At 36.6% G+C, this 15,059-nt stretch overlaps 1 protein-coding gene across 1 annotated transcript in view; it reads right to left on the bottom strand.

Annotated features, from left to right (window-relative positions):
- p115 (General vesicular transport factor p115) overlaps positions 1-15,059 on the bottom strand; it is a 311,820-nt gene that overhangs the window by 210,878 nt on the left and 85,883 nt on the right.

Genomic DNA, 15,059 nt, shown 5'->3' with positions numbered 1-15,059 from the left:
TTGCTTCAGTCAGCTATGCCTCATCACATGTTAATGCACTCCAGAGTACGTGCCATTTCTCAATTGGTATTTTTTCCTTTTTCATGGCATTTTGCTTCATTCAGCAATGTCTCGTCACTTGTTAATGCACACCAGAGTACGTGCCATTTCTCAATTGGTATTCATAAATTTTGTTTCAGACTTGCTTAGCACTTATCAGAGACTTTAATTACTGCTTCAGTATTCAGTATGCCTAATATCTCAAGTTTTTGTACTTTTTAGCTTCATCTCCTTAGTATGTTTATCTATGATGTTGAACGACAAGCATTACAGATGGAGATAAGTGTCAGGGAAAGTCATAACATCCAAGTGTGCAGAAGCAGGATGCAAGACAAGAGAATAACAGGAGCACAAGGATTCACATGTACAGGAGGGTAAGCCAAGGTCAAAAATGTTCACACAGTCGAAGGCCCAGGACTGGACACTTAGGCAGTATGGCCACCATTCATAACTAATCACAGTCACACCACAGCAATCATAGTTCCCAACAAAAGGTAACATTAAGTAAATACAGTGACTTGAGCATTATCAGACACCAAACATTTCAAAAATATGGTGAGGTGAAAATGCAAAATTAATGATAGTGCACAAATGGTATAGGATAAGTGGCAGTATGTCTTGACATACTGTCTGAGCAAGGATTTTCTCTATACAGTAAAGGTGGCCTTGTCTATTTTTATATCTTAATTTTTCAGTAATGATTTTCATTGCTACCATTTATCTCACTTGCTGAATGATAGGTTTAAGCTTTCAGGATATATTTCATACTTTTAAAATTAATTTTTCTTTTTATGGTACAGTCATACCCCTAACTTACGCGTGTAAGTTTGGCACGGTCTCTAAAAATGTTAATAAAAGCTTATTTCTAGAGTTTAGACACTAAATATGACCCTGATCATGCTTCCAAATTATTAAGCTAATTTTTAAATGAAATTAAAGTTACTGTAATTTCATTTAAAAGTTAGCTTAATACATTACACTTAAAAAAAAAATGGTTGACATAAAAATAGAGTTGTAAGAGAATTTCTCTGACCGATCTATTTTCAGAAGTCTTCTCAAACTCGTTTTTAAGAACTTTATTCTACGTCTCTTTCTCTTTGTCCTGAAATGCTTTTTCATGAACAAACAGCGTTTCTTATTTGGACTAATACAACTCTTAGTTATTATGTCTCTATGTTTTAGAACGTATTTGCCACACTATAGCCGATTCACTTAAGGTAGATTCTTGGGCCTATGAGACGTTTGTTTGGCGGCCTCTGATTGGCTGGTACTGGGAGGTATGCTGCTCGCTCACGTTTCATTTTTAATGTCTGTAGCTCAGAAACTTGAAATATGTTTATATTTCTTCATTTATCTCACGTTTTACACAAGATAGGAAAGTTCTGATCATACCATAGATTCGATATTAATTGTACAACTAAACCATGATCAACCCTGAAATCAGTAAGATAAAACACAAAGGAATTACAACTAGTAAAAGTGAAGAGAGAAGCATTTTATTCTTTATACCTGTTTTTACATATCATCGGATTTTGCATCATTCATACGATCAAGATAAAATAGAACTTGTGTTTTTATACAATAAATTCACCCTGAATACGCTGGTGCTTTCAGATTTTAGATGCGTGTGATATGTGAAGAGAAAATGAAGAATATGTCGTATTATGTTGCATCCGTTCTTGACTCCGTTTGAATAGCGCCGAGAGACGGTGGTCTGCAGACTGGAGACACCCTTTGGCGTTGTTGGTCTTCTCAGCAAGAGCGTCCAGGTGCCGTTATAGTTGCCAATTAGCGATATGAGAAGTTTGCAGTTTCAACAATATTTACCCCACACACATTATTATGTCATTATGCATTTTCTGTAAATAAATGCATAGAATTCTATTATGAATGTCGAACACTTTCACTCCAATATCATATATGTCCGTATGATTGGACTATGGACATATCTGATAAGGAAAATGAAAAATCAAATGGATGCATCTGTATAAGTTTCCATTCTTTTGTTTCAATAGGTAACGACATGACTATATGTATGATTTTCCATTAAATTTTTTTAAAATAATGGTGATGACGTAACAGAATATGTAAGATTTTCTTTGCTTTTTGTTCATATACTGTAGATAGCCTAATGACAGTGTCAATGTAAGCCTACTGTATATGATTTTATTTTGTTTTATGACATAATACATCAGTATGAATTTCCATTCTTTTTGTTTAAAATATAAAGCTATAAAAGTCTTCTGATTCGTCTCATTATCCTACATGCGCTATATAGTGATGCAGGGGTGTGGGAACATTTACGGGAATTACACTTACTCAGATATGTTCAGACACACGGACATATATGATATTGGAGTGAGAGTGTTCGACAGTCATAATGGGAATTTGTGCATTTATTTACAGAAAATTTAATGACATAATAATACGGTAAATACTGTCAAAACTGCAAACTTCTACATCACTAATTGGCCAACTGTCAACGGTGCCTCAAAATCTAATTGTAAACACCACCGTCTCTGCACTATTCAAACTGAGTCAAGAACGGATGCAACATTACGACATATTCTTCATTTTCTCTTCACATATCATTTTCATCTAAAATCTGAAAGCACCAGCGTATTCAGGTGAATTTATTGTATGAAAACACAAGTTTTATTTTATCTTGTTTTATGAATGATGCAAAATCCGACGATATGTAAAAAAAACAGGTATAAAGAATAAAATGTTTTCTCTCTTCACTTTTACTTTTTGTAATTCCTTTATGTTTTATCTTACTGATTTCAGGAAATCACGGTTTAGTTGTACAATTAATACCGAATCCTATGGTATGACCTGAAAACTTTCCTATCTTGTGTAAAACGTGAGATAAATGAAGAAGTATAAAATTATTTCAAGTTTTCTGAGCTACAGACATTAAAATGAAACAGTAAGCTGCATACCTCCCAGTACCAGCCAATCAGAGGCCGCCAAACAAACGTCTCATAGGCTCAAAATCTACCTTAGTGAATGACCATTTGCATTTGCATCGTACAGTACAGGTAAAATTAGATCAATTTAAACTATCTACTGTATAGGTAAAGACATACAGGGAAATAAGTTTAAACGTGTGAGCGCTAACTACAAAAGAGAGAGAGAGAGAGAGAGAGAGAGAGAGAGAGAGAGATTGTTTACTCAAAATATCAAGTTAAATTATTTTTATGATTACAGAGACAAAGAGAAGAGAGAGAGAGAGAGAGAGAGAGAGAGAGAGAAGAGAGAGAGAGAGAGAAATTATTCTTACGTTCGATATCAAAAGATGGAAATTCAAGATTTATGAAGGAAAAAGGAAAAAGAAAGAAAGAAAGAAAGAAAGAAAGAAAGAAAGAAAGAAAGAAAGAAAGAAAGAAAGAAAGAAAGAAAGAGAGAGAGAGATAGTACGTAGAAATCCTTTGACATGCTGTGGGCAACGATTGACATATTTTAGAGCTTTGCCCTTGCCCATCTCTTCAAAGCTTTCAAAAAAGATCAGGAAAGGGTATCTGTTTGTTTAAAATGTCAAATGATTTACTATAGAAATGTAAAAATTTTGTAATTACAGGTTTTATTATTATTATTATTATTATTATTATTATTATTATTATTATTATTATTATTATTATTATTATTATTATTATCATTATTATTATTATTTAAAAATTAGTACTTATTATTAGGTAAATCATTTATTTATCATACAAAACAAATAAACATACATGTAACCATAAAAATTCTCTCATCTCAGTAAGACTGAGATAGAGAGAGAGAAATGATTATTTTTATTTTTTAATGTTATTTAAGGGGATCGGCCGGTTTCCGACTTTTTTAACGACAGATTGTTGATATATAGGGGTTTGTTAAAGGATATTGTGTGGAACTTCTGGGAAAAAATTTTTGTTCAGTGACCTTAGGTTTTGTGACGCCAGAGCATTTTTAGGCCAAAAATGGCCATTTTCAAATGCATCTCCTCCTTTGCTTTTTGGTTTTAAGGGATGAGATTTGAACCACCTATAAAACACATATGGACCTTCGATATAAAGCCGGGATTTTTGATTTTTCAATTATTTTTCGAGATATGAATTTTTTTTTTTAATGAAATTTCCCCGGAAAAATTACAGAAAAAAAATTGCCAAAAATCAGAAACTCAAAACATTACAAATCCCGGCTTTGTTTTAATCTACCATGTTTCCCCATGTTATATTTAAAATTTCATTTAGATTGGTCCAATACTAAGGAGGAGATGCATTTTAAAGGCAAAAACTTGTGTTTTGAGAAACGGGCCTTCAAAGTTTTAGTTACATAAAAAAGTAAAAGGGACTTCAAAGACTGTGTTACAATTAATTCTATGGTTTTAATTTTTATTTTTGGGTATTAATTAATGCAAAATGATTATAAATAAGAATATTAATTGATTATTTATGTGCCTAAGACACATTCTTATAAATTTTAGGTTCCTGGTCCCCCTTGTCTGATCTTGCTGCAAGGTATTACTCTAGGTATCATAGTTGCCTACATTTTTTTATTAGTGTCTCGAATCCATCCCTTGCCAAATGGATCCTGGGAATTACTTTACATTCACAATTAGGGATTCGTGATTCAAGTAATTCATCAAGTCTTGCTTCACTTATTATGATCATTTTATTTTCAGGATCGTCTATAATATCAGCCTCCGAGCTACTGCTTTCTTTTTCTAAATATCTTTGCCCTTTGGTAGTGACGAACAAATAAAGAGGCATTTAGGGTGGATGTGGTTGGTCTCTGGTCAGCAGAGATCGCTGCCTGCGCCGTTTGATGGGCGACAGCTCTCTCTCTCCGTCGCTCCATTCCCCTCTATGGCACTAATTTCTTGAACTCTTTCTTCTACTTCTCGCCTGGACTTTTCCACTTGGCTTTTCCGCATTCTAGAAGCATGAAGTGAACTCTTGGACCTTTTAGGCACGGTGAAAAAACAAAAACACCGCAGAAAATACGGAGTTCAGTCAAGGCTAGCGAGCATGAAAAACGTGTCCTTCTAGCTTGGAAGTTTATAGGCAACTCGGCCACAGTCGGCGTCATGGTATGACGTGTGCGTTGCCATGGCTAGAATAACTAAAAAGGTGCCGAGTAGGATATTATTGACATTATACATTTCATTTTCAAAGGAAGTTTTCGTAATATATATCTTAAAAACTATACCAGACTAAATAATTTGCGCTACTGGTGTTTTATGGGTATATAGTTATTGTTACATTTTAGGCCATAACTAGAGAAATACGGGAAATTTTAGCATAATATTTCGTGGACACATTCTTGAACCCTATATGAAGCCATAGAATTTTTTTCAGCAAATCGAATTTTTTAAAGATTATTGGTTTTTTTAGGCTGCCGATCCCCTTAATTTACACATAACCCTTAAACACCTACTGGACGTACCATACGTCGACTAAAATTGTCTGTTGGGTGCCAAGTGGACGATGGTACGCCTACTAAAAATGGTTTTTTTAAATATTCGCGGAAAATAATTATAAGCCTAGTTTTCAATGGTTCATATATTCAGCATTGTCGTATGAATGTATTTATTCTTATTAAAACATCGCGCATGATGAAAGATATCTTAATATCATCGTGAACTTTGCGTTTGTGTTGTGACAGCAGACGGTTGCAGATGTATATGATGGTTGTGTCAAGTGGTAAGTATGAGCGTTTCGTGGATGCTGGGACCAAAACCAAAGTGTTCATTCTCAGCGCTGTGTGTATTGTATGGCTTTGAAGGGATAGACCATCTCTTATACTCTGGGCGAGTGTTCTCGAGTTCTGGGATCGTTGACATTTGAGCCACTCATAGCATTTTCAGGATAATGGTGGTTTATTGAGCGATGGAAGAATCCTCTTTGATGGATTGATGTGTGTGTGGCATCCACTTTGTATTGGTATTGGCGTGTATAATGCGTCGGAACACTAGAAGCGAGCGGGCCTCGTGATTCGGTGTGGGAGATGGGCGTTTGGGTATGGTGTGACTAGTGAAAGGCGAGACGAAAAGTAATGTGAAGATGGGCTGATTGGAAGAGTGAGATGATTGTTGTATTGAATATGCAAGTTAAGTTTAAGTAACGATCGCATTCAATGTGAAATGACAGGATGTTGAGCTATATATGTATAAACCTCTGGCGCATATGGATGACAATCTGTGCCATATATTATAGGTTTATTAACAGCGTGAACCATGATTAGTAACAGAACGGATAACTATAGTTGTGAAGTTCAGCGTGGTGCGAACCATTAGTTGTGAATAGCGGTGATGCTGGTGACGACATGGACGGATGCGTAATGTAATGTGCGTATCTACTAATCAATCAGTTCTTTGGCGGATGAACAGTGACTGTATATGTAGCATTGCGGAACGCTGAGTAATCATGATGAACACATTCAGTGACGGTGTGGTTGTAGTGGTTTCTTTGCGGAACCTTTGGATGAGATGATACCATACAAGGCGTCTAAGTATAAAAGTGCCACAACCCCAAGAAGCAAGAAATATAGTGTAAGTTATTTTTATTACAGAATCCAACACTGGACATGTAAACATGGACTTCTCGGTGTATTCTAGGGTCTTCTCCGCCTAAGTGACACTGTCTTGGTCTTATGGATCGTTTCCGTAACCAGGGATACCACCTGTTTATGGATAATTATTATAACTCATTATCCCTGGCCCAGGAACTGGAAGCAGGTGTGCGTCAGTGGTACCCTTTGTGGTTAGTGCGTGGGGCCCGAATGTCTCAAAGGTTTGCTAGCCAGCAAGCATCGCCCAAGAGGAGAGACAGAGTGGCGGCGGAAGGAGAGATGTCTTAGTCACCATCTGTTGGAAGGGGTCCGACTCATGCCCATGATTACAATGATCATGAGCCCATCCAGAAGAGATCATTCAGCGGAAGAAGCAACGTCGGCAGGGCCGAGTTATGTATGAGTTTAAATTGCCCAGCAGCCTACTGTCATCGGGCTACAACAGGCCCATGGGAGGTTGATCTCTTTGATCAACTCATCCAGTATCCCTTCGCCAGGAGAACCGGTGGTGGACTGAAACTCGTCAAATACCTCCTTCAGTTGACCCTCAGAATGCCTACATCCTTTACTGTGGGTACAATTCTGGCGTTCGGAGGTTGTCCCACATCCAGTTCTTGAGGTGGCTAGAATGCCCTCGCAAACTTTAATCCAGAGGAGTGGCCTTCCAACACCGCCCCATGTCCCGACTCATGCCCGGAAGGAAAAGACTAATGTCGTAGGAGGAGCCAACCTGGGAGATCTTCCCTGCTCCTGCCGGCGCGCCCACTGCTGCCGCCGCCCTTGATGATACCGCCCCCTTGGTAATGCCGCGCAGTGATGCCGCGCGCCCTTGATGATCGCGCGTATTGGTACACCGCCCTCCTCACATTCAATGTCCCGTCGGATGAGTGGCCCTGTGTCGGCTGCAGGCGGAATATCACACCTGGAGCTCCTAGAAGGCGTAAACGAAACGATGCGGGTGTGCCATATGAATGGCGAAGAAGAGACACCCAGCGATACGTCTGTCGCTGCAAGGCAGCACTTTGCAGGTTCGAGAGTGTGACATAAAGTACCACACTGCGGTCCTTATATTAGATAAGCCTATCCGAGTGACACGGAGGTGCAGCCCAGGCGCCAGGCGGCCCATCCACCGCCTGTGCCTGCGTCATGTCGAGAGGGAAAAAATGCAAGACTCTTCAATGGAGGAAAACAAGAATAGATGAAAGAGTCAGGATTACGAGTGAGTATTCTGCCGTGAATTTATTTTAGTTTTATATTTATTACAAGTTTTTATATATCTGTATTTATTGATTGTTTTGTATATTATTTAGATTTTATGCAAAAAAAGTTTTTCACAAGCATTCCTTTTAGTTATGTGATACGTGCCAAAGTAAATACAATATTATATATATGTGTGTATATATATACTATATCTATATCTATATCATATATATCTATATCTATATCTATATATATATATATATATATATATATATATATATATATATATATATATATATATATATATATATATACTATATATATATATATATATATATATTTATTTAGGTCTTTTAGGTAAGCAAAAATCTAATATTCTAGTGATATTCAATCATTTCACCTTCATTTGAAACAAAGCGGAAAGTCTCTAGCACACTATTTCAATTTATGGTGAATTTTTGGCTCAACTTTCCTTCCATCCGCCCGTAAATCCACTGAAAATGTCAGCACATTTCTTAAAGATCACATTATCGTAATTTTTGCGCCCGTTTATATTATTAGATTTTATAAGTATTATACATCAAAATTATTGCCCAATTTCATTTAGAATACAACAAAAAATAAATCATTCTTTTAGCTTTAACAGTTTGAAATATTTTCATTTAAATCACGATACTTGACAAAATTTTAACATTCGGTCAACATTTCGACGAAATGCTCAACATGTCGTAGCCAAAATCACTTACATTCTAGTAACAATCAATCATTTAACTTTGTTACCAACAAGCGAAAGTCTCTGGCACAATATTTGGTTATGGCGGTGCGAAAAAACTTTCCTTCCATCTGCGTGACAAACTCACACTGAAAACCCTAGCATTTCTTGAGTCACCTTAATAAACAATTTTTTTAGCCATTTTTATAATATTAAGATACATAAAGTGTTATACATCAAAATGTAATGCAGAATTTCATGTAAATTACAACAAAAAATAAATCATTCTTTAACTTACCTTAGTTTTGAAATATATTTATATAAATCATGATAACTGACAAATTTTAACCTTGGTCAACGACTTGGCGAAATGGTCAAAAAACCCAATTTTAAGCCAAAATTCTTACATTCTAGTAACAATCAATCATTTACCTTCATTTTGCAACAAACGGTAAGTCTCTAACAGTATTTCGATTTATGGTGAATTTTTAAAGCTTCTTCGGCTTCCACCATCTGTGAAATCCACACTAAAATGTCAGCATTTATTTGAGTCACATTTATGCGTAATGTTTGCAACATTTTTATTATTCGTTACATAAAGTGTTATATATCAAAATGTATGCGCAATTTCTTTTATGAATACAACAAAAAATAAATCATTCTTTTAACTTTCAGCAGTTTTGAAATATTTTCATTTAAATCACTTGATAACTGACAAAATTTTAACCTTCAGTCAACTTTGATAGAGCAAAATGCTCAAAAGCGCCTTCGTAAGCCAATTCTTACATTCTGGTAACAATCAATCCTTACCTTCATTTGCAACAAACGGAAAGTCTCTGGCACGATAATTCGATTTATGAGAATTTACGATAAAACTTTTTCAGCCTTCCATCGCATGCATAAACTCTACTGAAAACCCTAGCATTTCAGCGAGTCACCTTCGTAGTTTTGCCGTTTTATATTATTCGTTACATAAAGTATTTATACGTAAAATGCGCAATTTCATGTAGATACCAACCAATAAATCATTCTTTTAACTTTTAAGTCACCAAATATTTTCATTTAAATCTACGATAACTGACAAAATTGCAACCTTCGGTCAACGATTCGACGAAATGCTCGAAAAAGCATAATCGTAAGCCAAAATTCTTACATTCTAGTAACAATCAATCATTTACCTTCTTTGCAACAAACATGGAAAGTCTCACAACAATAGCACGATTTATAGCGATTTTTAAAACAACTTTTCCTTCCATCCTTGCGCGAACTCACTAGAAAATCTAGCATTTCTTGGTCACCCATGATTTTGCGTTTTATAATAACCGTTACATAAGTGTTATACACATCAAAGTATGCTTAATTTCATTAGAATACAACAAAATAAGTAATTCTTTTAGCTTTTAACAGTTTGAAAATATTTCATTTAAATCACGATAACTGACAAAATTTTAACAACCGGTCAACTTTGACTTGACGAAATGCTCAAAACGTCGTAAGTAAGAATTCTTACATTCTAGTAACAATCAATCCTTTACCTTCATTTTGCAACAAACTGGAAGTCTCTGGCACAATAATGTTTGATTTATGGTGAATTTTGAAAACAACTTTCCTTCAACATAGCGAACTCACTGAAAATCCTAGCATTTCTTAGGTCACCTTGTCACTTAGTTTTTGCCGTTTTATATTGTCGTTACATAAAGTGTTATACATCAAAATGTGTGCAATTTCATGTAAAATGCAACAAAAATAAATCATTCTTTTAGCTTTTAACTGTGATTTTGAAATATTTTCATTTAAATCATGATAACTGACAAAATTTAACCTTGGTCCAACTTTGACTTGACGAAATGCTCGCATAATCGTGGAGATAATTATTTATTCTAAGTAACAATCAAATCATGCTATTTTGCAACAAATGAAAGTCTCTGGCACAATATTCCGTTATGGTAATTTTTTAAAAAATTTTCCTTCAACACTTGCGCAAACTCACTGAAAATCCTAGCATTTGCTTGGTCACGCCAACCATAGTTTTTGCCATTTATATTATTCGTTACGCAAGTGTTATACATCAAAATGTGCGCAATTTCATGTAGAATACAACAAAATAAATCATTCTTTTAGCTTTTAACGGTTTGAAATGCTTTTCATTTAAATCATGATAACTGATAAAATTTAACCTTAGGTCCAACTTTGGCTGACGGGAAATGCTAACGTAATCGTAAGCCAAAATTCTTACATTCCCAGTAATAACAATCAATCCTTTACCTTCATTTTCACATTTCACATTAAGTCTGGCACAATATTTTGATTTATGGTGAATTTTGAAAAAGCTTTCCTTATCCAGCGCCACGAACTCCGCTGAAAATCCTAGCATTTCTCGAGTCACCTTGTCGTAATTTTTTCGCCATTTTATATTATTCGCTACATAAGGTGTTATACATGAAAATGTGTGCAATTTCATGTAAAATACAACAAAAAATAAATCATGCTTTTAGCTTTTACCATTTTTGAAATATTTTCATATAAATATGATAAATGAAAAAATCAACCGAGTCCTTTAACTCAATCGAAATGAGTAAAATTAAATTGTAGTTAGCGCTTGCAGTCTAGTAATATTCAATCAATTTCCTTCATTTTGAAACAATTAGGAAAGTGTCTGCACAATATTTCGATTTATGATGAATTTTTGAAAAAGAACTTATTTTTCGTCCATGGCGTTACTAATTCGGCATCATTTGCTTGATAATATTTCTCTGTGATGCTTTAATCATTTACAATCCCTGTTATATACAAAATCATCGCAATTTAATTGTACAATACAGCTAAAAAAGTAACTCATTAGCTTTAACCGTTTTGCTTACAAGCGATTTGTACAATTATATATGAGTTTTTTCGTCATATATTCCAATATTTTTATATGATAATGATATTTTTTCATTTCTGATGGTTGCATACTAAACTTCAGGCAATGAGAGAAAAAGGAGCCAAAAATTAACTCTTAATCCTAAAAACTAAGCGTGCTGTGAATTTTTGAAAAACTTTTTCCACTTCGTTGCTTAGCTCTAACGCCACGCATACGGAGACGTTTTTGTAAATAGAGGCTCGGCGTTTAAGGGTTAAAAGCCTGAAAACTTATAAATTACATAAAAATGTAAACAAACACTTTTAAAGGGTATCTTGAGGATTCGCAAATGTTGTGTGTCTGTGAAAAAATTGCATATGAAAATTAGTTAGATTCCAATGGAAAGTTCGCTTGTCTGTGACTTCGTGCTACTCCAATCGTGTAAGATCGAGGTATAACTGTACTAAATTTCATTCTGATTTTTGGTTTGTTCATAATAATGGCTGCACCAGTTTTCATATTATTACTTTAATGTTCTGATTTCTTAAACCATGTAAATTAATGTTTTTCATTATCTTGCTGGCAATCTTTCCACACCTGTCTTATCCTTAAGAGAACAATAATTATGTTTCTTTCTATTCACAATAATGGTTGCCTTGCACTCTTATTTCTTCTTTATATTTACTGCTTTTCAGTGTTGTCACTTCTCAGAATATGTGACTTAGTGTTTTTTTTTATTTATCTTCCCATCAACTGTGCTAGCCTTTAAGGAAGACACTTACTCTAATTAAGCATACTGAACTATAGGCCTGAATTTTCAGATATTCTTTTTACATACAGTGAATTATTCTTTTTTTAAGTATTAACACTGACTTTTGTTTCTGTTCTGTTCAGTGACAGTTGCCTTACACTCCATTTCCACCTATATAATTCTTGATATGTTACTGCTGTGCTTCCTCCAACAAGTGCCAACTGATTCCCCTTGCTTCTGTTGATGGTATGGCCTATCATTTTTCAGGTCTCATTTGGTATTGCCAGTGTATAAAGTTTCTGCTTTTTCCTCATGACAGGCCATGTGTTTAATGCACTGCTGGACTGTTACTGCTACCATTCTCTTTGCTACCACAGCAGCCTTGTCTGTCTCTCAAGTCTCATCCAGGATGCGCACATCCCAATTCCACCTTGAAGATTCTAAGAGAGCTTCTTCCTCCTGGGTCCTGCCCCTCACTCAGATGTCCCCTTCTCCTTAAGCTTTTCCTGTCACTGCTAGGAGGGAAGCTCAAGCTCTTTGTTTGCTATTCCTTCCTTCAAGTGTTAGTGCCTTCTCAGATCACTTAATCTGACCAGCATTTAAATGCTCAAAATGGAAAGAGTGGGAATTATTTGAATTTTCCTTTCAGAGGACACTGGAGACAGGCCTGTAACCTTCCCACCTTGGGTGTACTCCATCCTCTTACAAAGTGTTTGTTCACTGCCCTTCAGGTTGACAATGGGGTATTTAGATGGTGGTATTGATCTTTCTCTAGCAAGAGCAGGTCTCAGTTTTTTTTTTAAGGCAACACTTCAACACTGCACCTATGCTGCTGGACTCTTTCCTTAGAGGATTTAAGAAATATGGGATCCTTTGATTCCATCTGTTTCTACACTTCTCTTGCTTCTGGTGATCTGATCGGTGTCAAGAGCACAGTTACTCCTCTTTCTGGTATGTTGAACAGGGTCATCCAGTTCAACAAGCTGGGCTGTTGGGATTAGTTTCTGATCTAGAGACAACATTCTCAGACTCCTCACTTTCATGACTAGTTGTTAAGTCAAGGTAATGAGTCCTGTCATTTCAAGTACACCAAGGGGTTTGTTATGCCTCAATTAACCCCACATATCTACATCATCAGCTCCTCCCTTCAGGGTAATTCCTTCCTCAGAGGTCTGTAAAGTCCAGCAGCTTGAGTGAAGGGACCCAGGCCGGTCTAATTGCATGTTTGTCAACTCCTTCAGTTCTGTTCACAGCCAGGTTTAGCAGTTTAGGCTGCTGCAATCCAGGAACAACCTAAGGTTCCTCACACCCTTTCCTCTTTGAGTGGTGCAGACAGACTCAGCAGTTCCAGATGTCCCTCAGGCTCAGATAATTCTCATGGTTTTACTCTTTTTTTGGCCATAGTAGATGTTTTTCAATCTTAAGTACAGGCAGTCACCATCTATCGATGGCATTACAATAACCAAAACTCACAGATAACCAGAAAACGACAAATATCGGCGCTGACAATCCAGTTATCGTCACTGGACAAGCGCCATAAAACTGAGTCACTGATAACCGGGGACTGCCTGTACTTGCCAATCATGGTTATGACTTCTCCCTAAGAAGAGACTTCTGGTGAAATCTCTTCCATCATTTTTATAACCCTCCCTGGCTTCTGCATATTCCTGAGTCCCAGTTATCAGGTGAATCCTTAATGAGGGATGTTTTCCTTGGTTATGGCAGTTGCTGTCGGTGGACAGTAGGTCCCATCCCTTCGCCCTTTACATACTCACACCAGGATTTGTGGCCAGTCCAATGTACAGGGTTCCTGACTCCCTAGGTCACTGGTTCCCTTGTTACTAACTTATTCCTTAGGAATGTTGGTTGGCCCTCTCTTCCCTTTGACCAGGTCTTACCCCTACCTTCTCTTCAGGCTTCCTCTGCAAGAATGGGCTGCTAATAGTAAATTAACATTTGTTCTTGTTCAGCTTTTGACTTGTCAGTGGCCCTGTTGGCCTCATGTGTTTTTAAGCCACTGTCAGACACCATCATTGAGATTGTGTTCCTGTTTCCCTTATCCCCTTGTAGGTGCTTCACTGGGCTTTATAGCTCTTCCAGCAGGGTATCAAAATGCAACTGTTGGTGTTTGGGGGAGATTTCAGTTGGCCCCAGAGTTTGTATCTGAGTGGGGCTCTCGAATCAAGTAGCTTACCCCTATGTCCTGTGGTCCTCTCACTCTTGTCCTTCCTGTCTCTAGGTTGCCAAAATCAAACACTCTCAAGTTGATTTCACGTGGAATTCACAGTGTAGGGGTCTCAAGTTCAAGTCCCACTTATAGCATGACAGATTCCACTGGCAAAACACTAACATCCTGGTGAGGTGGGGATAGGGGTTTTGGGAGGAGTCAATAGGTCTACCTTTTGAATCATCAGAGGCCACTCCCTGGTTCTTTCTGTTACAAGGTTGGGCGTAAAATGGGCTTGGCACTGATCTTTTGGGTATATGCTCAGTCTAGAATACTGTGCATCAGTGCAATGGTCTTCCCTTTGCCTCTGCTATGCATAAGTGGCCTTTTAAACATCTGTACTTTTTCATGTAGGCTTCCATGGTTTCCTCGTTGTGCATAGATAGAGGTTACTCAGGAGACTTTTGCCCAGCTCAACAGCAATGCCTTGGGGTTTGAGTACCATCACCTCGCTGTTTGACCTTGTCACAGTGTGTTTTTCTTGAAAGTACCTACTTTTCTACCTCATACTACTTATGATTAATAGGTTTTCATGAAACATTAAGTTTTTTAAAACAAAACCTAGTTTTATGCCAAAGAAATAATCACAATTTTCAGTGCCATCATCCCTTCCCCTCACTCAGAATAGAATTAATTATGATTATTGGGCATGTATAACAACAGTGTATAGCCATAATCTTAACTATCTTACTACCTATACTGTTGTCCATTATAAACTGCTACTCTACCAAAA

Source organism: Macrobrachium rosenbergii, chromosome 41, assembly GCF_040412425.1.
Source record: "Macrobrachium rosenbergii isolate ZJJX-2024 chromosome 41, ASM4041242v1, whole genome shotgun sequence".
NCBI lineage: Eukaryota > Metazoa > Arthropoda > Malacostraca > Decapoda > Palaemonidae > Macrobrachium > Macrobrachium rosenbergii.
The sequence above is the reverse complement of the archived record's forward strand: the minus strand, read 5'-3'. Positions and strand labels throughout refer to the sequence as shown.